The sequence below is a fragment of the Chelonia mydas genome, chromosome 4 (assembly GCF_015237465.2).
Source record: "Chelonia mydas isolate rCheMyd1 chromosome 4, rCheMyd1.pri.v2, whole genome shotgun sequence".
Lineage (NCBI taxonomy): Eukaryota > Metazoa > Chordata > Testudines > Cheloniidae > Chelonia > Chelonia mydas.
In genome coordinates, this window is record NC_057852.1 from 25,573,413 (window position 1) to 25,601,275 (window position 27,863).

At 43.7% G+C, this 27,863-nt stretch overlaps 1 long non-coding RNA gene across 1 annotated transcript; it reads right to left on the bottom strand.

Moving 5' to 3' along the window:
• Positions 1-26,974, bottom strand: LOC114020238. Its single transcript, XR_003565088.3, has 3 exons — positions 26,813-26,974; positions 25,762-25,890; positions 1-288 (listed from the first exon to the last, which is right to left on the bottom strand). It is a non-coding gene; the product is annotated as an uncharacterized LOC114020238 (long non-coding RNA).
• Positions 26,975-27,863: the final 889 nt, after the last annotated feature.

Consider the following 27,863-nt stretch of genomic DNA (forward strand, 5'->3'; position numbering starts at 1 on the left):
CTGCAAAGTCAAAATATAGCTTGGGGAGTGAGAGCAGGATTCTGCTAAATTCTTTCTTTCTGTGGGGATCTCTCAAGGTACCTCCATTTTTAATAGCCTTTATGACTGGTTCAACATCCTTAGCACGCTTGAGACTCTGACTGTGGCCCACTGATTCTCTTGTGCTCCGCAGCACTCTTCATAATTTTTCTTTGCGTGTAAATAAAAATACAAACGTGGTCACAACCACCTTTATTGATCATCTGTAGCAGGATCTGGTGGGAATTCTTCTAAATACTTGTGGTTTTCCTGTTCCAAGAACAACAAAGGGACACCATTAGTGGATGGTAGCAACCTGTTTTATAGACTAAAACAAAGGCCTGTGAGAGTTGGAAGGCCACATATGTTAATGTATTTTGAAGTGGTGAGTGGTGATGCTGCTACACTGCACCACATGTGACAGTTGATCTCTTGCATTTCAGATGGCACACTGCCTATATCTAATGCCTCAATACCGAAGGGAATGAGAATGCATGAGCTTCTACTCTCTAATGGCATCATTAATGGATGAATTAACCAGTCTTCCAGTCACAGGCAATTGGCTGGTAGTCTGATGGAAAAGCAGAAACCCTTTCAGTAAAGGTTTCAGCTAGACCACATATCAATTGCAGTAGTGGAAAAAACAGATGAGGCAAAGGTCTCTCTATTTTTACATGCAACAGGGAAAGTATTAGATATCTACAACAATTTTTAGTTTGAAGGAAGGTGAAACTTGAATCAGGCTGACATAATGAGTGTCTGAGGCATAGTGTGTTCCAACAAGGAATGCAGTCAAGGTTCACGGCAACTTATTTGTATATAGGATATTGTATTTTAAAAAAAAGCCACAATCATGGCTTTGAATTTAGAGATTTGAGTATGCCATTGGCAAGTTTATACTATAAAAATGTGAAGTTTAGAGACCAAGAAAGCAGAGATTCAACAGCATGAGCTGACTATTCAAAAAGCAATATGCACTTGCAGAGCTGTGATCAGTCAACAAGAACACAAGGGAGTGCATTAAGTACAGAAGAAAGTGAAGCAGAATTTAAGTGCTACTCCTTCATGGTACTCAGAGCTAGCAAACCAGGGTGCAGACTCTAAGGGTTTGTCTAAGCTGCCATAAAACACCTGCAGCTGACTCGGGCTCATGGAGCTTGGGCTGGAGCCTGGGCTCTGTGACCTTCTCTTCTCCCCCACCTCCTCCCCTTGTGCAGCCCCAGAGCCTGGGCTCTAGCTATAGCTCAAATGTCTACACCACAATTTTACAGTCTTGTAGCCTGAGCCAGTGATACAGGCCAGCAATCGCCATGTAGACATACCCCAAAGCTCTTCATAGAAATGCAGGTTCCCTGGGTGAAATAATCCTCATGTCAAATGTTTGACCTCTTCTTACAGGTGCAACGTAATAACAGCATTTATCCGCTACTGTTAGAAAACCAGATGGGTTGCTGAGGCTGGGGCACAGAAGGTCCTGCATGGAACCCTACCAATAGCCATGCTTAAGGGGGACAGACCTTAGGCAGAGGTTATATATGTGAGTTACCAAAAAAACTATACCCCTAGAAGGAGCTAAGTTTTGAGTGTGACTATTCTGTTTGGAGGAAGAGTAAGAACTCCACAGCAGTATAGCTAGATTCTCATTCTACAGAGACCCAGAGGAGAGAAGTAGAAGGGCTAGGAAACTTAGCAAGGCAGATGATGTTGAGCTTGTTCACAGCCGTCCCTTTAGATGGGAGCAGTTTTGAGGAGTGCATAGGGAGTGGGCTCCTAGCCCTGTGTTTTCTGGGGATCCTTGGAGCAGAGACAGTCTAGTCTTATGAAGTCTAGGGTATCCATATGGAGGGCTGGTTTCTCCACACTGCTCTGGTGGCTCCACCTGTCGCTTAGCAGCACTGCTCCTAAGCCGTACTGCCATTGGCCGACTCCTTTTGCTGCTGCCCAGTAGCAGTCATGAATGGGACCCGGAGGGAGTTAATACTTCATGGGAGTCTCTGAGGTCAGCAAGACATGATTACGCAGTGGGTGGCTTGCCCTATGCTCTGCCTAGGGTGACCGGGTGTCTGGTTTTTGACCAGAACACCTGGTCAAAAAGGGATCCTGGTGGCTTGGGTCAGCACTGCTGACTGGGTCATTGACCGGCCGGTTGGTGGCACTATGCAGTGGGGCTGGCAGGCTCCTTTCTAGCCTCCATGCTGCATAGCTTCTGGGAAGCAGCTGGCATGTCCCCCCTCTGGCTCCTACATATAGGGGCAGAAAGGGGCTCTGTGTGCTGCCCCCACGAAGCACTGCCCCTGCAGCTCCCATTGGCCAGGAACCACAAGGGGGTTCATGCTGGCCGGAAGCAGTAGATGCTACCGCTTCCAGGAGCCACTTGAAGTAAGCGCTGCCTGGAGCCTGCACCCCCTGCCCCAGCCCTGATCCCCTTCCAGCCACCTCAGTCACAACCTGGAGTACCCTCCTGCACCCCACACTCCTCAGCCCCACCCCAGAACCTGCACTCAGAGCCCATACCTCCTCCCACACCCCAACCCCCTGTCTCAGCCCAGAGCCCCCTCACTTGCTCCAAACTCCTCAGCTCCACTCCAGCTCAGAGCCCCTTCCTGCACCCAAGTCCCTCATTTCTGGCCCCAGCCAGAGCCCTCACCCTGTCCCACACCCCAGCCCTCTGAGCCAGCCCAATGACCGTGAGCATGTGAATGTTACTTGCTTTCCCCACCCTCAGAGGGATGCGGGGCATGGAGTGATGCCTTGGAGAAGGGGCGGTGCGCTTCACTTGCAATAATTGGCCTCAATATCAGAGGCTGAGACGAAGGTCTGCAAGTAGGGCCTCTAAGCCTATGACTGCTCTCTTTGGCTGAAGGAAGTGACAAATAAGGAGGATAGAAATGGCTTGACTGGTCTAGCAAACGGTTGCTGTGAGGTGGGTCAGGAGACATCACAGTTAAAATCCTGTAATTTAAAGGGGGAAAAAATCAACTGCTGCATTTTCTGTGGTGGCTTCAAAGATCACTTGGGGAGCATATATTCAAGCATGTGATCAAACCCCAAGAAATCGATAAAAGGCTACCTGTTACAGGTGTACAGCAGGGGCAAGGATGTGTTAACTTTCACCTTGCTGACCTACTCTGCCTGACATCCACCAAGGTAAGCTGTTGATGCTGCATTCATAGGCAGTGAGTTTTATGGGTCCGTGGTGCCCATGCTCCACCAATATTCAGGAACATGGGCCTGGCTCCAGCAATGTTTGGGCTTAAATTTTCAGAGCCATCCCATCCATAGGACGGACCAGGGCAACTGCCCTGGGCCCACACTTTGGGGGAGGGGGGCCATTCTTCAGGGGAGCGCAGGGCCCAGGGTGGCCTGGGGGATTAGCAGGGGGCCTGGCAGCAGCAGCAAATAACCCAGCTTGCCCCACCTCTTCCCACCCCTGCTTTGCCCCCTCCTCACCCCCACTCCACCCCTTTCCCCCAAGCCTCTGCCCCACCTCTTTCTGGCTTCCGCACCCTCCCGTGAATGATGCAGGGAGCTGGTGGGGCAGGCTGGGGCCGGGTTGTCCCGAAGCAGCTGCCCCAGCCCATCTGATGGACAGGATGGCTCTGCTTTGACCCATTCTGGGAGCACCAAAAATTATACAAACCTGGCACCCATGGGTGCATTGCCACCTCACTACACCACTGTCATCACCATCTTGCTGCTGATTTCTGGTCACAGCCTTATGCAGGTCTGTGGTGGAAGGCATTCTGAGAGTTGATTGGGGGGGGGGGGCAAAGAGTGGTGAAGGAGAGTAATGGGTGTTAGGAAAGTGGATACACTTGGTGGGGGTGGGGTTTTTCCTGTGGTTTTTTTAAATGCCCATCCATTTTTCATTACTAGACCTGTTTGTTCAGCGTACTTGAGTCGTAAGGAGACTAGAAGAATGTTCTGTCAGGACAACTAGGTCTAACCAGACATTAGTGGACAAGAAGTAGCAAGGAATGGCTTTTGGAACAGGAGGTGTGTGAAACATAACTATTAATAGTCATATATAACATTTCAGTTCATCTTTTTCAGCACCTCTTTTGTCTGGTACAGGCTGTAATTCATCATTCATCTTGCTGAAAGATGGACCAGAATGTCAAAAGAAAAGTAATGTGTGAGCAGAAGAGAAATGGGGAGGGGGGGGTGGGAACCTTATTTCAATCTGTTTTATATTCACTGGTTCAGAAAAGAACCACCACTCCTGTGTGCTTTAGAAATACAGCAAACAAAAGCAAGGAACGGTTGAAACCCAAAAAGTCACTTTTCGATTAAACACTCTTTTAAGGATGAATCTTTCAACATAAACTGAACATAAATAAATGCTGTGTCAAAATAAGTTGCATTCCCATAGTCACTATAAGCCTCTTGTTTAGCGACTTGTTTAATATGTGAAGAAGGGAGCCATTGCCCTAAGAGCATCTGAGGAGCCAGTGTTACCCAGGGCTGAGAGATGGAGGACCTAGAAGTCTCTGTTTAAATTCCGTGTCCTATGTACAGCTGCGGGGGAGGGGAGGAAGGAAAACAAGCACAATAAATGTCCAACTTTTTTCTGTTTTGCCTGCTACAATTTCAATATATTTTGAATGGTTTTCCCCAGCTTCCCTTTTTGTCAAGGAGTTTGATAAAAGGACTGATAGCTGCACCACCTCCCAGATCAATGGTAGCTGTGTCCACATTACACTCTTCTGTTAGCATGGTTGCATCTAAATTGGGGGGCGGGGGGTGTTGGCTAGGAGGTGTGGGTTTGTTTTTAATTAATCCTCCCTCCCCCTCCCCCCCCCCCCCCCCCGGCTCCTGCCAGACATAGCTATACTGGCAAAACCTTGTAGTGTAGACCAGGCCTCAGTTCATGTTTCATGTTTGATGTGGAAGCCAAACATCAAACCCTGCAGTATCACTTTTATAGTAACTTTTGCTAGGAGAACTGCACTTTAAATCGGCTCAATTGTCAACCCGATGTCACGGCTAGGCTGCAAATACTCAGTCCTCCCTTCGCTTATGGGTATGGAGTGCTGGTGAGAGAAATATGCTGCCAGATGGTATGACGTTGCAGTCTATAACGTTTTGTGGAAATATGCTTATGAGTGTAAATACGATGTAACTGAAATATGCTTCGTGCAAAAGGTCTCTTGTAAGGTATCATTACAAAGCATATGATCTGAGTGTGTTCATCCTTTCCTACGAATCATTCTTGTATCTGAAGCTAGAAATATCAAGTATAACTGAGATGGTATTGTAATTATACAAAATGTGGGCCATTGATGGTTTAGAATCTTGATGGCTCCCATTGACTCTGACAATTGGTTGTAAATGGCTGTTTACTTGCAAGCCTTCCCGTGTATGTGTAAGCCAGTCCAGGAAGAATGGTGGAGTCCATCTTAAATCTGGTGCTTTTCCATTTAGAAGGAGGGGTGGGGATCCAGAGAGACAAGATTCCCACCTTGTGCCAAAGCTATAAGAGGGGGTGGAAGAGAACAAAGGAGGGTCCCAGTCATGAGAGAGCTTTTCACCTAAGATGCCTACTGGAACTAATAAAACTGTATCGGGGGAAGGATTGGGCCCAGACTAGGAAGGAGTCTAGTCTGTGAAATAATCTTATTGGAACACCTGAGATTTACCTGTAAACAGTTTCTTAATGTATTAAGCTTAGACTTGTGTGTGTTTTATTTTGCTTGGTAACTTACTTTGTTCTGTCTGTTATTACTTGAAACCACTTAAATCCTACTTTTTATACTTACTAATAAACAAAAGTGATTTTATTAAACCCAGAGTAAGTGATTAATACCTGGGGGAGCAAAGAGCTGTACATACCTCTGTGTTATAGAGGGTGGACAACTTATGAGTTTACTCTGTATAAAGCTAATACAGGGTAAACAACGGATTTATTTGGAGTTTGGATCCCACTGGGAGCTGGAGATAGGAAACCTGCTGAGCAGGTTTCCTGGTTAGTCTGCAGCTTTGGGGGCATGATTCAGATCCTGGGTCTGTGTTGCAGCAGGGTAGCATGTCTGGCTCAACAGGGCAGGGTTCTGGAGTCCCAAGCTGGCAGGGAAAATGGGCTCAGAGGTAGTTTCAGCACCATCAGGTGACAATCCCAAGAGGTTCTCTGTGACCAAACCCATCACAGACAGATTCATCCATCAGGCATAAGGGGCCAGTATGTTGCTGTACCAGTCTTGTGCTTCTATTGAAATGTATCCATAGGCCATGTGACCTCCTGCATATGCCTTCTGTCTTTTCATCTTCACCCACTATAGGTCTATTCATGGTCTGAGGTCAAGTTAGAGAGGACAGCCATGTAACTGCACCATGGGAAGACCAAGGAATCTGGCATGAACTGAAAATAGGGCCTTATTCTGCATGCCTCTGACAACCCCATAGGCATAATGGAAAATGCTAAATAGGGCCAAAAGACACACTTTCAGTAGGTATGCAAGGAAAAAAAGGAAAGATGACAGTATTGCTTAGGCTAAGCCTTGCGATGAAGTTTTTTGCTGGCCTAGTTATGTTTGGCAGGAGTGTGAAAATTCACAAACCCCTCTCTGACATAACTATGCCATCAAAACCTCTGGTGTTAAAGGAACTGTCCACAGAGTCCTTTTTGTCAGCAGAGCTAATATTTGGGGAGATGGTTTAGATATGCCAGCTGAACTCCTGTCATCTTACACCACATCTCTGCTATGGGGCCCCGTAAGCTATACCTGTACAGCTATGCTATGTCAGCAAAGCATCTGTAATGTAGACACACCCTCACTTGCCTATTCTTCCTCCTCTTGGGTTAGTTTCATCTTCTCCTGCTGCACTTTACAAGTGTTTTCAGCTGATCTTGTGTTAAAACCAATTTGGTGGACCTCACCTGATACCCTACAAAGTTACAAGTATTGTGTATTGGCCTGGATACTTTGCACTTTAAATACATATTCCACTCCTATTAGTTGTGTGGAGTTTTTTTTTTGGTTTGTTTTTTTAACCTGTGTGAGAGGTCCAGTGTCTAGGGAGAAAGTTAGAGGCTTTGTACATTATTTCACTCTCTTCCTGCTTCTCCCCAAACATCTGAAAGCATAAAAAAAGGTGGTGAAGCACATTGATTTTTTTTTTTTTTTTTTGGAATCCTTTTTATCAGAGAACTAATAGAATCTGCTCCATAACTTCCAGCAAGAATCAGTGGGATTCTAATATTATGGATTGTACATAGATTTTCTAGTTTCTGGTTTTTTCCTCTCCTAATAGGGGCCTTTCAACAATACTTCATGGCTCTTTATAGATGTGCAAAAGTCTGGCCACATTTATGTTACATTAATTCTCTAGCAACAGGCATAAAGCAGCATCCTCTAGCAGAGGCTGACTACCAGTGAGAAAATGATGTACATTAATTTTAGCTGATTTTTTTTCTTCAAAATAGCAAACAGGGAAGAGTTGTTTTATGCTCATGTAGCCACAATGACAAGCCTGTTTCCTTTCTGATCTTTAGTAGTGGTGGTCTCTGCGCTTTTGTAGTGCTTTTCATCACAGTGCATTTACTAGCATTAATGAATGTAATCTTGCAGAGCTTCTGGTACAACAGTGCTGGTTCATCACCATTTCACAGATGAAGAAACTGAGGCACAAGGGCCAACATTATCAAAGGTGGGTGGGTGCCTGAAGACTGAATACCTGCATGCCCCAGAGGGACTTGTGAGTGTTTAGCATTTCTGAAAATAGGGCTGCACTTATTGACGTGCCTAAAAGTGGATTTAGGAGGCCAACCGTGGGCAACCAGCTTTGAAAATTTTGATCTGAGCATGATTTGCCCATGATCAAACCATGATTCAGTGGCTGATCTGGGAATACAAACCAGGTGTCTTGATTTCCAGTCTGTTCTAGCAGCGTTATCACATTAGTGCTGCGACGAATAGTAAACTTTTGCCTATTTAAGTGCTTCTCTTCCACACATACTCTGTAAAAACTTTTATTATGAAGTAATTGGCTTGTAAATTCTGTGAAATGCTATACTTTGTGCTACATTTGCTCCCTACACAGGGGAACTCTCTTGTATGCATACTCTTCGTTCTTAGGGCATGTTTACACTGCTGTTGGAGGTGTGATTGCAGCACATCTAGATCATAGATGAGGGTTGGAAGAGATCTCAGGAGGTCCTTTAGTCCAATTCCCTGCTCAAAGCAGGACCAACCCCAACTAAATCAGCCCAGCCAGGGCTGTGTCAAGCCTGACCTTAAAAATTTCTAAGGAAGGAGATTCACTACTTCCCTAGGTAACCCATTCCAGTACTTCACCACCCTCCTAGTGAAATAGCATTTCCTAATATCCTTGTTCTGTCATCTGCCACCACTGAGAACAGCCCAGCTCCATCCTCTTTGGAACCCCCGTCAGGTAGTTGAAGGCTGCTGTCAAATCCCGCCCCCTCTTCTCTCTTGCAGACTAAACAAGCCCAGTTCCCTCCACCTCCCCTCATAAGTCATGCGCCCCAGCCCCCTGATCATATATCTGAGCTAGCTTGATCTAGACCTCATGAGTACCAATGGCAGTGAAGGACTTCAGGACAGGCTAGCCACTCAAGTACATACCCCACAGTCTCAGGAGGGCTTGTACAGTTCATGCTCCTGCAGCTCTACTGCTTTTGGTAACCAAAGCAACTAGATTAAAGCTGGTTTAGGTACATGTGCATGTACTGCAGTCACACACCTCAATTACAGCATAGCCCTATGGAGGAAAAGAGAGTTATTCTATCACAGTATTCACCAGCCATGCTAGCTGACCTGAGGCATTAGTAACTACCATGATAAACTTTAGTTAAGAGTCCGAGGGGGAATATTTTGGGCAAACTTTTGGTCTTGGGATGGGGCTGCGCTGTCACATATGAATCAGCATGAAAATATGTAACTTGTTTTAACATTATCTCCACCGGCACGTTCTGTATCTCTCATAATTCCCCTGAAACTTAAAATGTATGTGATTCATAATCTATTTCAGGGCTCATAGATTTGATAAGCTGTCTTCTGGGAAACTGGCAACGCTTGTACTGTGCTCATTTTTTTTTGTTTGCAGTGCCAGCGGTTCTTAACTCTCTGACCCTTGTTTTCTTTTCCCACTGGTTCTACACTTGTGTGTGTGACTCCATTGATTTCAATAGTTACTCCTGAGTTTCACAATGGTAAGAGTGAGGAGTCTTCATGCCTTACTCATGTGAGCTGTCATCTCTGTTGGCTTTCCTTTGGAACACGTACACTTAGAAAACCCTGAAATTAAGAACACAGTGATTATAAAGCCCACCAGCTTTCATACAGAGCTTGGAAGATCTGTGAGCCCCAAAAAATCTGGAAGGAAGCATGCTGCCATGTCCAGAGAAGGGAGCTGTAAGTTAGGGCTGGTCCCACATCTGCTACTGACTCACTGACTGATCATGGACAAGTCAGTGCACTTCTCTGAATCCATTTCCTCAGCTGTAAGAGAGATAATACTTATCTCCTGGAGGCTTAGGGACAGATTTTGCTTTACAGACACAGCCCTGCGTTGGTGGTGCAGAGGGACTGTGCCAGAGGAACTACAGAAAGGAACATATTGGCCTTTAGTTCCACTTTTACTACTATCTCCTGTTCTACTTCAATTCCTTTGTTTTCCTTCCTTTTCTTTAATGTTTAGGGGGACTATTTCTTATATTTCAATAGTGCCCCACATTTGACATGTGCTGTATAGATAGTGTTTTCTTATTGCACTCCTTTTCTTTGAAACAGCTCCTGTTATCTCGGTAGAAAGAGTAAAAAGACCTCCTGACAGAGCCACTGAGGGATTTCTTTTTTTTTTTTTTCAACTCTCATCTTGTTGCTCCAAAGAGGCTGAACTTGCCATGAAAATTTGCAGGCTTTGGCACTGGAAACCATGGACCAGGTCCTTCGCCCCTGCTCCAAATTCTCTGTGCCACTGTGGAAGTTCACTTAAACAGCCAATTAGGGCCTTTTCTGTGTTTGGGAATCCTCCTTTAGTGCACAACTGGCTCTATGGCCTCTACTCTGGACCACCCTGGCATAAGGGGTGTTTTGAGGCAGGAGGGTGAATGGCCAAAGCTTACTGCATTTCAACAGTCCTGGGCCATCAAATAGCCTCCTGGGAACCATTTCTGTGGTGCAAGTTTGAGCAGCTTTAGAACTCCTTACCTGCCCCCTCCAGGAATGCGGGAGGGCGAGTGGAAAACCACCTAATATGCCTTTAGATGCCCTGGGTATAGCTCCAACCCTATGTGGCTACTGTGAGAATTAAACATTATAAAACCTTATTGTAATTTGGTGAAACACTAGGTGTCATCAGTGAGGCTTCATTTTAGCAGTAACATCTGAATTTAGAATGCACTGTACAAACTTTCCTGTTAGTCGTTGACTGAGCATTCTTGAGGCAGGAAAACTTTCTGAAATCCCTATCCCAGACAGTCTAGTCAAGAATTCAAGTTATCCAGTAAAAATCATGTCCAGACCAGACCGCGTGTTTTTAAGCGCTGCTTGTGCATGCTTGCGCTCTCTTATATGTATGTACTTTCGGGGGGAAAAAAGGTCCAACTCATGAAAACCTTTTTCAAATAGTGAGGCAGGAATTGCTTGCTGCAGATTCATTTTTTTGTCCTTCATATCTTTGTCCACCTTTCTGTCCCAGCTCTGTCTCCCTAACAAAAGGGAATGTGCGCCCTCAAAATCAGGAACATCCTTTTCAGGGCCTGTCCCTGTTGGTTTTTCAGGGGTGAAGGTGGAAGGGGTGTGTGAACAGGGATGTGTGGGTGAAGGAGAGGGGACCAGAGAGCACACAAGCCTGTGTGCCCGAGGCAGCATCACTGGGAAGGTTCCCAATGGCTTCATGACATACTGAGGAAACACTGCTGTGAAGTGCAAGCAGAAATGCTGATACCAGGGACTGGGCTCCTCCTCATTCCACCCAGCCTTAGAGGAAGGGGCGCTCACTCCCCCATATACTTTAATACCTATTTGGCACTCTAGATTGCTGAGCTGATGTCCAGTCAAAGGCCTCTCTGAAGTCACTGGCTTGTTATCTACTCTTACGGCACAGATGTTTGAAGTAACTGGCTACGTGCCTTCGCCTTGCTTTAGTCATCTCAAGCTCTTAGCTCAGCATTTCTACTTTTGCTGGGCTGATACCAAAGGACCAGTATCTACCTGTAGCTTTTCTGTCTGGTGTGAGGGTCAGGCTGTTGTGACACAACCACCTCAGCATCTCTGACGCTGGCTCAGCAACTTTAGCTTGCTGGGCTGATGTCGGAGACTTTGGGCTTCTGTGGAAATAATTAGCTCAGCAGGTTTAGCACGAGATGAAGCAGCAGATAGGGCAGGCAGCTCTTCTGGCTCCTGAATGGAGGAAGATAATCAGGAGGGGAAGACCTCCCGGCAGGGAGGAGAGTGGTTGGTGAGGCTGGACACCGAGACGGGGTGCTGAGAGGAGTCTAGTGTTTGAAGCCAGTTGATAGAATGGGAACTCAACTGACCATTACAGTCCAGAGGACCTCGTGCTTACAGTCAAGTGCCAGAGATGCTCCGAGTACGTGGCCCACAGAGGAGATGGGTGTACCACTGCACTTCAGCCATCCCACAACAAGAGGGTGACTACAAGCACATTGGGCTGATGTCAAGACATCTGCTCTGTTGTTGTCATGGGCTCAGCGCCTCTGTAGCTTGTTGGTCTGCTATAAAGGCACAAGAGAGGGCGATCTGGAAGCATCAGACTCTTTCAGCCTCTGCATTTCAGAAGGGAGGGGAACCAGCAGGACAGACATTCCTTAAAAGGACTCCCAACCTGGACACCCTTTTTCCCATCAAGTGGTGCTGGAGAAGACTCTAAACTGGGGAAGATAGGCCCCCAGCTAGCCAAGAGTTCCTTTTGCTGCTACTCCCACCTTCAGTGTTTCCTGCAGAACTCCTCCAAGTGCAGGGGAGAGACAGCATTTTAGGAGAGGAGGTGCTCCATTGTTGGTTCTAGTCCAGTGAAGTCCTCTTTCTTGTGACCAAGTAAGGACTTAGCTGTGCTTATCAATTATGCTAGAAGTACAAGGGTGAGGGAGGCACCTACCCAGGGCTAGGCACAGTACAGAAGTATCAATGTTTCTTTTTCTTTTTCATTCCCAGCTTGCTGTGCGCATGCCCTTGTTATGGTAGCAAATAATTGCCTTTGTTCAGTACTCTAGTAAATGAAACATCTCTCCAGTCAGTGATTAGTTTTTCTTTTGAGTAGTCATAACTGAAAGTGTTAAGAATGGATGAGTCTCATTCATTTTATATTAGTGGATTGCAGTCTCCAAAGGCTTTTTTCATCCTAAATTAAGTTTCTGTGGGTGTTAGTAGGAAAGGCACCAGAGATTGCGATGACTTGGTACCCATAGTATCCCGTCTTAATACAGGTTCACAAAGTCCCTTGGGTGTTTGGACTCTAGGCTACAACAGAGCCCTCCCCCCCCCCTCCCCTTCTGACTGGCCTAGAGTCTCAGGTCATGCTTATACGAGGAATGTGTCTTTTAGTGATGCTGTCAGTAGAAGTAAAATGGAGTATGTTCATTGAGTCTCACAGGAACCATGCTGGTGGGGGGAGGGAAGGGTTTTTTTTTGTGGCTGGCAGGCACTGATCTTTGGTCGGACTAATCTGAGTCTGGGAAAGCCTTTCAGTAGAAACTAGGCCAAGGAATCTCCAAAAGATAACTCTGATCAAAGTCATGATCCAGTCACTTTATTAGGGAGGCTTGTAGAATTTTAAAACCAAGGAAGAAAAACTGAGATCTTTGGAGACCTGACTCAATCTTTATGAGAGAGGACCTCAGGATTGCAGCCCCATACCAAATAGTGATGTGACTGCCACCAAGGAGACATAGCATTTCACTCACCTTCAATTTTGGTCTTCAAAGATTACAGAATAAATTTAAAAGCGTAAGAAAATCAACAGTAAAGAATGAGGTGAAAATTGTGCAGGAAATTACAGTAGCTAAGGAATAAAATGTCCATAAAGGAAATGGCAGTGCCTGCAAGATACGTAAATAAAGTATTCTTAACCTACGGTGACAATGGGCAAAGAAAGAATAACTTCTTGCCTCAGCCATGTCACTAGTCAATGCTTTGGACTCCAGGGTCTCTACGATAGAATGGTTCCACTATTAAGGCTCTAAAGATTAGCGCTAGACCTTTAATTGGTCCAGGGAGCAAATAAAGGCAAAGAAGAGCACTAGCATGGTATGCGCTGTGCAGCTACTCCTAGCCAAGAGGTGGGCTATTAGGTTTTGTAGCTGTTTCATAACTAAAAAACTGTTCTAAAGTGCCATTTCACTGCACCCCACAGTCTCTTTTCCTGTATTGTTTCATTTCCCTAGCATGAATGACTATCACATAATTCTCTGATGCTTGTGTCAATGGTTGATTCTTGGAAGCTTCTATCAGAAGATCCTTCAAAATGCCAAACTGCTCCTAGCCCGGCCCTAAGGAAAGGCCATCCAGTCCAATATGTCTGTCCTTGACCGTTTATTTGAATCTCACTTTCCTGCTTTTCTTTTCAATAACTCAGTCCTCTTCCCCAGAAAGTAATCTCCTGAATTAATTTCAGCTCTCTTGCTGCAATCACCTTCACAGTAACTAGTTCCATATGTTTTCTACCCTTGGCTTTTAGAAGCCGGCATAACTCAATTTTCTAGTTACCCCGGATACGTAATACCTACGTGGTTTTTTGGTTTTTTGTGTTTTTTGTTTTAGTTTTTGAATCCTTTGCCCATCTCCTCCTTTGATTCGGTCCTCAATACTGTCATGAACCAATATGGTGGGCTTGACCCTGAAAGCCCTCCTGCCATATCTGTAAAAATGCAGATTGTCCTCTTAGAAACATTGCACACGTAGATATTAGCTCAGATACATATCTGTTGTTCACATCTAAATCTAGTCAAGATTACAGGAATGTAATTCCCTCCCATTATCGCTCTAATTTTCCAAACTTGAATTTGTCCAAAGGAGGCTGACTCATATCTCCACCCATTCCTGAAAATAACGCTTCACCCATAACCCCTGAAATGGCCATTATCTGCTTATCCATTTCAGAAGCTGTTAGTTGGTCCCACAGAAATCCGTGGCAAAACACCTATTGACTTGAGGGGGAGCAGGGTCTGAATGCTCAGCCAGTGTTTATTAAGTATAGGTAGGTACATAGCAATCTGGGGAACAGGTTTGCTGCTCATCTTCTGTTTTCAAAGAATGATCTCAGTCTTGCCCTTTTATACCTCACTTATCTACAGCAGATGGACAGTTCCTAAATTCTACCTCGTTAGCACAAACCTTTCATCCTCTCCCTTATTGAGCATTCATGTTTGCTTTTTTCGAAGTATACAGAATATATACTCCAATTGTTTCTAGCCCCTGCACCAAGTACTACTTTTTATCTACTCAAGGACATCTGTATGCAATATTCCAATTATTTCTAGAAGACCAATATTGTTTATATCTGGCATTACTTCTAAAAATTTCTGCATACAAAGGTGATGTACAGTTTACTGTAAGCTTGATGTGAGTGCCAAGCAGATGGGTAGTTGGGTTCATAATTAGCATTAAGGGTGGCAGGGTGAGGGGGGAGAAATTACGATATTGGCTAAGGAGATCATTCAGTCTCACTGATCTCATTTCCTTTTCTGCACTCTAACCCCTTTACTTTACTTCTCTATACCTCTTCCCTTTCTCTCCAGTCTCTTTCTTACATCCTTGTCCCTTGTTATTTCCATCATCTGAAGTAGCCTTGCTTTGTCTAACAAATCTTTCTCAAGGCCCATCTCTTCTTCTGGCCTGCTGTCTAGTAAAACTAGTCCACTTTTACTTTGAGCCCCCATCCTTGCATGGTTAGTCATTCTCCCTGCAATCTGGCCCTTGTACACCCCCACCATGACTGCAGATGTATTGGTATAATAATATAACCATTGTCATTTTCTATGTATGTCCATAGAGAGAATGCAATTGCCTGTGGAACATTCTGTGGCCATTTTATATGAAAGAGCTACAGAAAAGTGAACTCTGTTCTGATTTTCATCTTCACCCTGCCCACGCCAGCAGGCCATTGCTCTGAGAGGCAGTCTAAAAGATGCTGACGTTCTAAAATTTAAAGCATGTTTGAATTGCAGCACATAGGAAGTTTTTATTCCCAAAGCACAAACATCCTTTAGCTAGGTGTCTGATAAGTCACCTTCTTGATTATGACCTGCTTTAATCTGAATAACAGTAAATATAGCCCTTTGCACCCTTCACAGAAAACTGCTAATATAACCACCTCCTCCTGCCTTGCTAACCCATATGAAGTTTCTCTCAAGGCCCAATTCGACGTTTGCCCTGCACCTCAGTCCTTTGCAGCAGTGCAAAGTGAGTGTAAAATGCTACCCTTCTCGTGTAATACAATTTTACCTTCACTTTGCACTGGTATTAATGACTCCATAACATGCAAGCCAATGGATAATTGAGTCTTCGGCCTAGACACCCCCTCAGACCAAGTATCAAAATCCTGGCTCCAATCCATAGATGAATAAAATTGCGTCAAACCTTAGCTTACGCAAATTGTTTGCCAATCCTTCTAAAAATTCTTTCCAAGCTAAATCCTCTTCCATAAACCTCGGAGATAATCAGAACATAGCTTGTGGTCATTTTATTCCTGACCCCAATCAAAGCGTCTGCAAAAGGACTCTGCCCAAAGCAACTACTCTATTTGCAGACTATGTTCCAGAAAGCTTGTGCACCCGATGCAATGTTACTTTTTTAATACACATTGCTTCATTCCGTCTTTTTAATTTAGCCAGAGATAATCTAGATTTCCAAATCCATGTAATCAAGTTTAATGCTAAGAAAGGTCATGACTGGAATGATATCTTGTGCCTCATCCTTAACTAGCGAAATTAATCTACCCCAAAGACCTACATGAAAGTCATCAGATTTTTTTTTTTTTTTTTTACAATATCTGAAATGTTTATGCACTGAGCTAAAGCTGATGCTTAATACGCTTCCATTTTTAAAACAAATGGAAAACACGGAGCAATGTAAAATAACTCTGGCCACATCCCTGTGAAAATAACTGTCCTCTAAAACGGTAATTCTCAACCAGGGGTCCAGGAACAAGGAACTAAATTGAGTTCAGCTCTCCCCTTGCCCTGTATAAGTCCTCTGAGCTAGCTTTAATCAAGGTAGGTTGGTTACCCATAGTAGTGACGCCGGCAGCAGAGGCTGTACAAGTTGCCCAGGACCCTGGATACATAGTCAAGTGGCTAGCCGCTTGACTCAAGTCCATGCTCCCGCAGCTTCACTGCTATTGGTACCTGAGTTAGCTAGATGGGCTGCAATCACACCTCCAGCTGCTCTCAGCGAAGGTCTACGTTGTGGCTGCTTAGGAGGAAAGAAAAGGGATAATGACTTAGAGAAGGCCAGGCTCCATACCCAGGCCTGGGCTGAACACCAGCTTGAGTTGTTTTTCAGGATGGGGGCTCTACTGTGTTAGGTACTATACAAACACATGGGCAGATGCAGTCCCTGCCCTAAAGAGATCTAGAGGGAGTGTACCACTCTGTCATGAGCTCTGATGGAATCTCAGGTTTATTCTAACCTGAATCACAGTGTTGAGATGATAAAATATAATGTTTTTGAGGTGCTCAGATACTATGATGATGGGATATATATAAGTAGACCAAGAAATACTCATTCTGCTATTCCATGGACCACATCCTGAGTCCTTCTCCAGCAGCATAAATCATCTATAAATGCTGGTGTTTTCACTTTGCTAAGGATTTGCCCTATCAAAGCATCCCCATGCCCTGCCAACCCCAAGCTGCCAAAACAGACACTTCAGTGAAACATACAAATATTCTAAGATGCTTAAACTTCAGAGTAAGCTTTTGGGGAAAATATAAGGTTTGCTGGGATTTCTCCCTTTCCCCAGAGTTTCTTCCTTAAAGGCCCATTCCAGCACAGGAGGATTGGATATGACCCTCTTCAGAGCACATGAAGGTTACATCTGTACCAAGTGGAAGGAGTCACTTCTGAACACAAAGTGAAGCTTTACTGCTATCTTTCCTGCCTGGAGGGCAGCAACTACAGCTCTTCCAGGTTCTAGCAATAGAAGCCACATCCCACTTGTGCCCTTTCTTACTGGTTTTGCAAACACCCAATTTTGGGTTGATTTGGCGTCTAGGTCTTGTATATCTGAACCCTAAAACTCAGCCTGGGGAGGGAGGTCAGCTACATGGTCCTTCTGATTCCTTCTATGTTACAAACATAGATCTGGGAAAAAACAGGTATGACTTTTGGTTTTACAAAGCAACATTAGTCTAGAGCTATTTTGAAAAATCAAATCCTTTGAGCATCTTGGGTTTCTCTAGATCCACCCTTTCCTCCTTGCCCCTCCCTGCCGGCCACCCAAAATCCATATAACTAGTTCTGGATTTGAGCTATCACTCTTTTTAGCAGAGAAGCACAGCAGAGGCACAATTGACACACAGATATTCATCACATATATGATCCCTTACTCCTTTTATATAGTTGAAACAATATTCCAGTTGTGTATAAGTCCCCAGTCTAGCTTTAAATCTAAGACTGGTAACTCTTCACTTAAGAAGAGAAAAGCTGGTTGCCTTCACACACTCCAGAAGACGACAGAAATTATCCCCTTACTATTTAGTTTTAGGAAAGAGAAAATAAAGGCCCAGCAGAAGAGCCAGTGTGTTCCATGGAACCCACGTAGCATGTGTATTATTAGAACACATGCCGCCTCCATAGGACTCTGGTGGAATGCTTCTCATTCCAGAGCTCTTTGGCTACCCTTTTATCAAAACAGAATGAGTGACATTGCTACTGCTACCAGGCTGACTGATTTCATACAGGAAACAGGTAACACTACAACTCCCACTATCCTTCAATTCACTAGCTAGTTTCAAAGGGCAAACAGGCTGAAAGGCCCACAAACTTGATTCAGTGAATCAATGCCAAAATTCTTTCTATACGAACAACGTTCACTGGAATAGGCACAGATGACAAATGTTCTTGAGAGGCATAGAAACCATCTTGGCTACTGCGACAAGGGATATCAAGCTACAGGGTTGGGGAAGATTCTAAATGCAAGATAGAAGTGAATGCCAATTTTAAATTTAGATGCTGGAACTGTAGAAGGGGCCTGCCTGGTTCTAAAAGGCTTCAAAGCCTCAGCCAGGTTAATGGTCCATTTGGGCACGTCAGGCAATACTACATATGATTCAACCCCAACATGCAGTTGCCATGTAGATTGCCAGTGAACACCACTTTCGTACGCTCAGCACTGGTTGTTTGCAACATTCTGTGTCACGCTGAATTGAAGTCCTAGAAAGAATACATGTTGCTGTGCAGACTTTGCCAATAGGGGGCGCTGTTCTGTCTAGTAATTCTCTTTTGCTAGAAGTCCCCTCCTCCTTTCTTCTCTAGCTTTAATTCTCAGTGCTCAGACCTCTGATGTACATTTGTCTTAAAACACGGACAGATGCCTGATGTCATGTAACTTGAGTTAATATGTCCTATATACAGAGCCAAAGAAGAGCAGCTTAATGCCACCTTTCTGGCACTGTTACACTTTAAGTTACAAGCTTAGAAAATGTTGTCCAACCCTTTGTATCGCTATGTATCAAAGCTTTCTTCTTGAGCAGGGCACGGAGGGGTTAGAGAAAAGAGCTGGAGGCAGAGGCCCAATTTCTATTGTGCTCCAGCCCATTTGTGCTACTCCAAAGTATCTAGGGCTGTGGCAGAGATTATTTTTTAAAAATAAATGCTTTGGAATGCTTTGCCTCATTTTAGAATTATAACCACCCATATTCTAATATCCTTCTGTCTCATTGCACTCCCTTTGCAAGACCAATTATTGATCACCATGGATCCTGATAAATACTAGACTTAGGTTTCTTGACCAAAGTCAATGTTGGGTAACACTTGGCAGCCACTAAACTTTTCCCAGGTTCAAGAGCTCTTTCCCCAGTGTGTGGGGCAGCAGTGGGGGCCAGTTAACAATATAGATCATGGAAAGCTATTTTTTTTAACCAGAACTTGCTGAAATACAACTTCTGAAAAACAAACTACCCATCATTGGAAATCCGTGTTATAATGTATCGGAATAAATGACTGATAATGAATGCGGAGGTTCAAGCTCATTATCGGGTTTTTAGAAGAAAATATACCCCAGAAGTAACTTAGTGACTATTTATATAGTCCATCCGACCCTGAAATAGATCTCTAGCTCCATGATTCTTTGAAAACTCTCCTGTTCTTATTTTATATACAATTGTGCGTGAATTCAACTCTCCAATCCATACCCTGCACAGGGTAGCACTCTTTGTCTATCTTTCACCTTTCTCCCTCTCCTAGGATCCAGTCCTGTCAGCACTTACACATATGAATAATTTTACATTGCCATGCCCCTCTCCTCTCTGCTACTCCCTGCCTTTCCCACTTCCTTTGTTCTTCCCTTCCGCGATTGTTGTCTTCAGACAGATTTGCACTCGTTGCCTACTTTGGAAACCTCTTGTGCCAGAGCCTTAGCTAGTGTAAACTGATGTAGCTCTACTGACTCCAGTGGAGCTACTGCAATGTATGCCAGTTAAGGAGCTGGCCTTGGCAGCTCATTGCCACAGCATCTTCCCTGGTTCTGAAGGCCTGGATAGTATGACAGAGCAAATCTCCTACATTACAGGTGCGAAACTACACCCACAAATTACGAGTTTTTTTTTTTTTTTTTTTTTTTTACTTTAGTTGAATCCTGGAGTTGGGAGAGAGATAATTAGAGATGTGCCCGAACCAAACACCCTCGTGCTATGGGAGTTGTTTACAATCTCAAAAATAATTTGGATCTAAATTTTTCAAGTGGATGCTGTTTTTATAATGGGTTGAACTAAACACCTAAGACCTGAACACCTACTCAGCTTCTGAGGTGGTGATAGTGAGATCTAAATTCTGCAGCTTGAGCCCATCTCTAATGACAATATTGTAACGAACTGGCTCGTGTATATGTACACCCCTTCCCTCTGCTGAATGGAATGAGAACAGCTAAACTGTGTACTGGAGATCCTCCTTCTACTCAATATGGAGGTCTGGTTTTGGAGCAGAGATTTCCTTCCCTGATGATCCTACTGTACAGTCATGCATGGCCACAATTTAGCTCTAATAAGGTATTTCTGTTGAACAGTTCAGTAAGCAAATTCTTCAGTAAGCAAATAAAGAACTAACACATTTTAGTGCAGTCCTCAATACTGAGGCTCGACAAAGTTTTCGGTGACAAATCAAAAAGACTCGGAGCTTCGGTTACAAAATGAACAGATGCTAGAACAGTCATCAGGAAGACATTTGGCAAATAACTCAACAAATGTTAATGTGTTACTTGTAGAAGACACAATAATGTGAGACTTGATTTCAGATATGGCACCTGGACAGGACATCTGAGTTCTGCATTTGGATGTTCAGGTAAACACTGCAGACATGTCAATTCCATGTTGTGCACTGATGTGGTTCCAGCTGTCAATATGGCAGTATAAAGGTCTGCTCAGATTTTCTGTGAGGTAGATTGATGCATAACTCTGTATTTCCCACCTTTAATTGGAAAAGCTGTGCAAATGTGTTTAAAAATGTAAGACTGTCCTCTAAACAGTGGCAACCATGTGTAATGGCTCTTTCAAAACAGGGCTTGTGTATCTTAACAAATTCTCATTGATATATAATTTTTTTTTATTTGTGACATTTTCAGATTCGAGGTAAGAAAGGAAAAGCTGCTATTAAAAGTGAGCATGTGACCAATAGCACCAGGGCCCTCGCATATAGACGACTTTGAATGAAGCCAGTACAAGAGGAAAAGCCATGCTTATGGACAGACAGACGCACACACTCACTCATTCTGTCAGGCAAGTGGTTTGGGTAGTAATCTTAGTTGGCCTAGTTCAGCCATGTTTGTGTCTGCCAAACCCAGCTCAGACATGAGTTTAGTTTGGCAGACACAGTATATCAACCCGTCATCACTGGGTCACGCTGGCCTAGAAGTTTTGTGATCTGAAAGCCCATCCCCCGAGCACTGCTGGTAGGCAAGGAGCGGCTGTTTTTTCCCAAGCTCTGAGAGATCACTCAAAAGATGAAAAGGAGTACTTGTGGCACCTTAGAGACTAACCAATTTATTTGAGCATAAGCTTTTGTAAGCTACAGCTCACTTCATCGGATGCATACTGTGGAAAGTGTAGAAGATCTTTTTATACACACAAAGCATGAAAAAATACCTCCCCCCACCCCACTCTCCTGCTGGTAATAGCTTATCTAAAGTGATCACTCTCCTTACAATGTGTATGATAATCAAGGTGGGCCATTTCCAGCACAAATCCAGGGTTTAACAAGAACATCTGGGGGGGAGGGGTAGGAAAAAACAAGGGGAAATAGGTTACCTTGCATAATGACTTAGCCACTCCCAGTCTCTATTCAAGCCTAAGTTAATTGTATCCAATTTGCAAATGAATTCCAATTTAACAGTTTCTCGCTGGAGTCTGGATTTGAAGTTTTTTTGGTTGTAATATCGCAACTTTCGTGTCTGTAATCGCGTGACCAGAGAGATTGAAGTGTTCAGACAGAGACAAACACCTACAAGATCTCTATCAAGCATTCTTACAACTACAATACCCACCTGCGGAAGTGAAGAAACAGACTGATAGAGCCAGAAGAGTTCCCAGAAGTCACCTACTACAGGACAGGCCTAACAAAGAAAATAACAGAACGCCACTAGCCGTCACCTTCAGCCCCCAACTAAAACCCCTCCAACGCATTATTAAGGATCTACAACCTATCCTGAAGGATGACCCAACACTCTCACAAATCTTGGGAGACAGGCCAGTCCTTGCCTACAGACAGCCCCCCAACCTGAAGCAAATACTCACCAGCAACCACATACCACACAACAGAACCACTAACCCAGGAACCTATCCTTGCAACAAAGCTCGTTGCCAACTGTGGCCACATATCTATTCAGGGGACACCATCACAGGGCCTAATAACATCAGCCACGCTATCAGAGGCTCGTTCACCTGCACATCCACCAATGTGATATATGCCATCATGTGCAAGCAATGCCTCTCTGCCATGTACATTGGTCAAACTGCACAGTCTCTACGTAAAAGAATAAATGGACACAAATCAGATGTCAAGGATTATAACATTCATAAACCAGTCGGAGAACACTTCAATCTCTCTGGTCATACGATTACAGATATGAAAGTTGCGATATTACAACAAAAATACTTCAAATCCAGACTCCAGTGAGAAACTGTTGAATTGGAATTCATTTGCAAATTGGATACAATTAACTTAGGTTACCTTGCATAATGACTTAGCCACTCCCATTCTCTATTCAAGCCTATTTCCCCTTGTTTTTTCCTACCCCCCCCCCCGCCCCGATGTTCTTGTTAAACCCTGGATTTGTGCTGGAAATGGCCCACCTTGATTATCATACACATTGTAAGGAGAGTGATCACTTTAGATAAGCTATTACCAGCAGGAGAGTGGGGTGGGGGGAGGTATTTTTTCATGCTTTGTGTGTATAAAAAGATCTTCTACACTTTCCACAGTATGCATCCGATGAAGTGAGCTGTAGCTCACGAAAGCTTATGCTCAAATAAATTGGTTAGTCTCTAAGGTGCCACAAGTACTCCTTTTCTTTTTGCGAATAAGGACTAACACGGCTGTTACACTCAAAAGATGGAGGACCGCATCTAATTCACCAAATTCCTGTGGCCAAAAGCAGAACTGAGATCCATGAGCTAACCCCCAACTAAGATATGTTGGAGGAAGGATGTGTGTGTTGGAGAGGGGCTTCCTTCTTTATAAACTATATCCTGAGAACAAAATGCAGCCTCAGAAAAGTCTCTTGTGCTGAAATTTTCCCCTAGTTAGCCTGAGTTTCAGGGGACTCATCACCCCCCCCCCCCACACACACACACACACACACGAGAAATTCCTCACAGGCTGGTCAGCAGGTCAAGCTCTTAAAATTACCTCCTCTAAATGCCGATGCTAGTTCTGTCAATTCTCATTTTACTTTGAACTCTGTGTGGCATTTGACATGGTGTGACTCAAGCTAGAGCCCACTAGTCTCTGCTTGCAATTTTGATTTTAATATTTTTCTGGGACAGTTTTAAACTGGTTTGACAAGTCTGTGCATCCAGTATGCAACAGTATGGCTCTATGAGCCCTTCCTGCCCTAATGTTAGAGCTGGATGTCCTTGGTGCTACAGATTGAATTTCAGGCTTTGCTATTACCCATTATTTATGTACACTGTCTTTGGGCCAGAAATATTGGCACAATACTAGGTTTTGTTTCTCTGCTGATTCACAGATATATTTGACGGTTAACTCAATAAATCTAACTGTACAATAAGTGTTTGACAAATAGTCTTGCTAGATATAAATCAATCTAATCTAATCTTGGTGCTTGTAATGTGTTCATCACTTGTGTGTGGAAGCATTGTACAAATTTGGAAAGTATTAAGATAAGCTTCTGTTTCTCTCCATCCTCCCCCCTGCCCCAGTCCAATAGGGGTTGTGTTTTATTTACAGTAGGAATGCAGTTGTTGGTGTGTGGGGGTTTTTTTGTCTTTGGTTTTTTTTCCAGTGGCTGCTCCCAGCTGTGAAACAAGAAATCTCTGATCTGATTTTTTCCAGAGACACACAACGGCCATGGCCATGAAGAGTGAGTGAGAAGGAGCACCTTGGAAGGCCTTGCACGACTGAGATCTTGAACTTAACCTGGTATTTGACCTAGTGCCGCACAGGTGGCAGTGGCTTCTTCAAGTGACAGCTCTGATACAGAGGTTATGAACCACTCCCCTTCCATCTTTCACACTCGCAAAACCGTTATAAAACTTCCACTCCCTTAGATATCCATCCATCTGGTGGTATTCCCAACGTAGCTGGCGATCTTTCTTTTTCCCCCCCTCCTTTCTGATTTTTCCTAAAATTTTACCTAATGGTATGAATGCTTGAATGGAGTCGCTCTGCAATCGGCCACTCTAAGATGGGAGAGCAGCATTCCATGTATCAAGGCTCCACAGTATCCAGTACAGCAGAGAGATCCACCAGATGAGCGTGGAAATATGCACCTTCTCACATTACAAGAATATCTACCCGTGCAACAAGTGACAACTCTATTCTGTGTCCCAGCTAGAAATGGTTTTTAGAGGGATCCAGGATATTGAGAGTAAAGCCACATGGCTTTCAATGTAATTCTTTGCCAGCTTCTTAGTTAGCTTGCTCTGAAATAGATCAGGCATCCTAGTCATTTTTACAGCTCAAGTCAGTCAAATGAAGGCGCGCATGAGTAAATTCAAATGCTTTGAGTTCAGCCTAAAAAGTTTGCCTCTTAAGTGTATGTTTGACTTATCAGCACTACCAATACCTCTGTCAGTAATGCCAATTTACACCTCTCCTTTGTCTATCGCTTTCAGCTTGTATCTTTTTCTAAGCTGGCCCTGAGGTATGGAAGAACTTTCAGGTTGCAGAAGAGGGTAAGGATATGATAGACTAATTCAAACCCTCTTAAAGGACACTTCTTCCACAAGACCTTTGCACATACCCAGAAAACCTCCAAAACTAACAGGTTAAGGATTTTTTAAAAAACCATTATCCAAAGTAATTTCTTCCTTGGAATAAACAAGTACATCTTGTCTTTCTGGGTCTAAGGTAAGCTCTCCAAGATGAGGACAGTAGAGTCCTAGAAATGTAAGGCTGCAAGGGACCTTGAAGTCCACAATCCAGCCCCTCAGTTGAGAAAGGACCAATTAACCTAGACAGTCTGACAAGTTTTCTTCAACTTCCAGTGATGGGGATTCTACAGCCTCTTGGAATCCTGCCTTTATAGTTAGAAAGAGAATGATGATCAATTACTCTCCATGCTCATTGGAGATGGGCATAAGTAGTAATGGGCTTTGATTGCAGAAAGGGACATTTAGGTTAGATATTAGGAAATAATTTCTAACAGCCCTTAACATATTTGAAGACTCAGTTCCCCCTGCAGTTGGCTTTTCTCAATTATAAATATGACCAGTTTTTTTTTTTTAAAGCTTTCTTCCTAGGTCAGGTTTTCTAAACCTTTTATCATTTCTTTGCTTTCCTCAGGACACTTCCCAATTTGTCCACATCTTTCCTGAAGTGTGGCATCCAGAACTGAACACAGTGCTCCAGGTGAGGCCTCACCAGGGCCAAGTAGAGTGGGACCACTACCTTTCATGTATTTTTATATACGACACTTGTGTTTATGCACACCAAGAATAGCAGCTTTTTTTTCTTTGCAGCTGCATCACCTTGACTTGGTCCTTTTGTGACCCACTATAACCCCCATTCTTTTTCTGCAGTACTACCACCTAACCATTTATTCCCTATTTTAGCTGTGCATTAGACTTCTTTTTTCCTTCCAGAGAAGTACTTTGCACTTGGATTTCAGACAAATTTCTCTAGTTCATTAAAGTCACTTTGAATTCTAATCATGTCCTCCAAGTGCTTAAACCCCTCCCAGCTTGGTGTCATTGGCAGATTTTAGAAGTATACTCTCCACTCCATTATCCAAGTCATTAAGGAAAATATTGAACATACCAGACCCGGGACTGACCCCTCAGGATCCCACTAGATACATCCTCCCAGTTTGAGAGTGAACCATAACTACTCTTGAGTATTGTCTTTCAACAATGTATGCACCTACCTTTATGGCAATATAGTCTAGACCACATTTCCCTAGTTTGCTTATGAGCACATCCGAGACTGTCAGAAGCATTAATAAAATCAAGGCATATCGGATTTACTGCTTCCCCAATCCACTAGGCCAGTAACCCTGCCAAAGAAGGAAATTAGGTTAGTTTGGCATGATTTGTTCTTGGCTACGCCTTATCTTATTATCCTCCAAGTATTTAAAAACTGATTGTTTAATTTGTTCTAGTATTTTTCCAGGAACTAAAGTTAGACTGACTGGTCTACAATTCCCAGGTCATCTTCCCCCCCCCCCCCCTTTTTTTTTTTTTTTTTTTAAAAGAAAGATTGGAGAATGGCAAAAATGCTACCTGTCGGCTGGGACCTCACCCATCCTCCAGGACTTCTCACAGATAATTGCTTCAGGTAGTTCCTTAACTACCCTACCATCAGGCCCTACTTCCTCTAATACATCTACCTTATCTAAATATTTTTTGTCTGTTTTCCCTGTTTTGGCTTCTGTTCCTTCATGGTTACTTCTGTTAGTTCTTTATTTCCTTTTCTGTCCCTGTGCTTTCATCATGCTTGCACAGCGCTGTGCATGCTGCTGCTGGTTAATAAATTATAACATTTTTCAAACTATTGTCATTCTTCATCCATGTTCATCCCTTCTCTGACTGAGAAATTCATCTCAACTTGTATCTACTCTAACCCATGTTAAGTTAGTGTTTGTCTATTTGCAAGCAGAGTGGTTTTCATGTTACAGCTTGTACATTTTCTCTCTTGCCAGGGCAGTATATTATGTAAAGGACTAGAAGCAAAGCTTCACCTTATCTCAGTAGGAAAATTCTGATGTTGATCTACAAGACCCTTCATGATCAGTGTTCTCAGTATATGGCAGGTTTAACATTCAAGTACAAGTTGTAACAAACCCATCCTCAGCTGGTGGGATTATAATTATAACACACAAATAGATATGTATTAAACCACTCCCTGTTGCCAAGGGAAAGGAAGTTCAAACAAACCTGCTGGCATTATGATTAGGAAAAGAGGATGGAGGTACTCACTCTTGTTACTCGTGGGGCTGTGATAAGAATGCTATATGATTAACTCTGGGATAGTATTCCTTGGCTCAGCATATTCTAAAAAACAAATAGAAGAGAACTATGCCTCAGTGAGAGACTGGATGGTTCTGTGGTTAGGGTGCTAGCCTGGGACTTGAGAGACCTAGGGTCAGTTCCCTCTTCTGCCAGACTCCCTGTGTGGCCTTGGACAAGTTACTTACTCAGTTCCCCACCTATAAAATGGGAATAATACCTCCAGGGGGGTTGTGAGGTATTCAGGTACTTGAGTGATTGGACGGGGGCGGGGGGCCTGCATAAATCTTATGACAGGTTATATAACTTGACGGACAAAAATCTAGTTTGAAGCAGTTCATCACAGCATGCCTGCTAGATTCCCTAAGATTACAAGCTGCAATTATTTCACTCATTTGGATGAGAAAAATATCTGTCCTTTTGCCCTAGGCTTATGTACCATATAAATATTAAAAACATAGGTTGAAATCCTGACTTCATTGAAGTTAATGGCAAAACTCCCAGTGACTTCAGTGGGGCCAGGATTTCACTAATCCTAGAATGTGGCTTCAGTATTACAGGTTGCAGAGGAGCAGCCATGTTAGTTTGTATTCGCAAAAAGAAAAGGAGTACTTGTGGCACCTTAGAGACTAACCAATTTATTTGAGCATAAGCTTTCGTGAGCTACAGCTCACTTCATCGGATGCATTCAGTAGAAATTACAGTAGTCAGTGCCCTACAGTTACCTGAGGAGGGAACAAAGAGGTTACAACATCGCATATAACACTGAGTGAGCATTGCTCTTGGAGTATGGCCACTGATGGATTACAGGTGAGTGTTGGCAGCCGAGAAGCAGAGAGAGGAGACAAGTCAAACTTATTAATTAATTTGGTTTATGGCAACTGTCTTCCTCTCTATCAATGTGTGAACTTCACTGCTGCTCACTGGACACCAGTGATTGACTAGTGGATGGGAGATGTTGAATTTTGAGGGAAAAGTCAAAAATGAAAAACCTATTTTTAAAAAGGGTGCAAGCACGAAG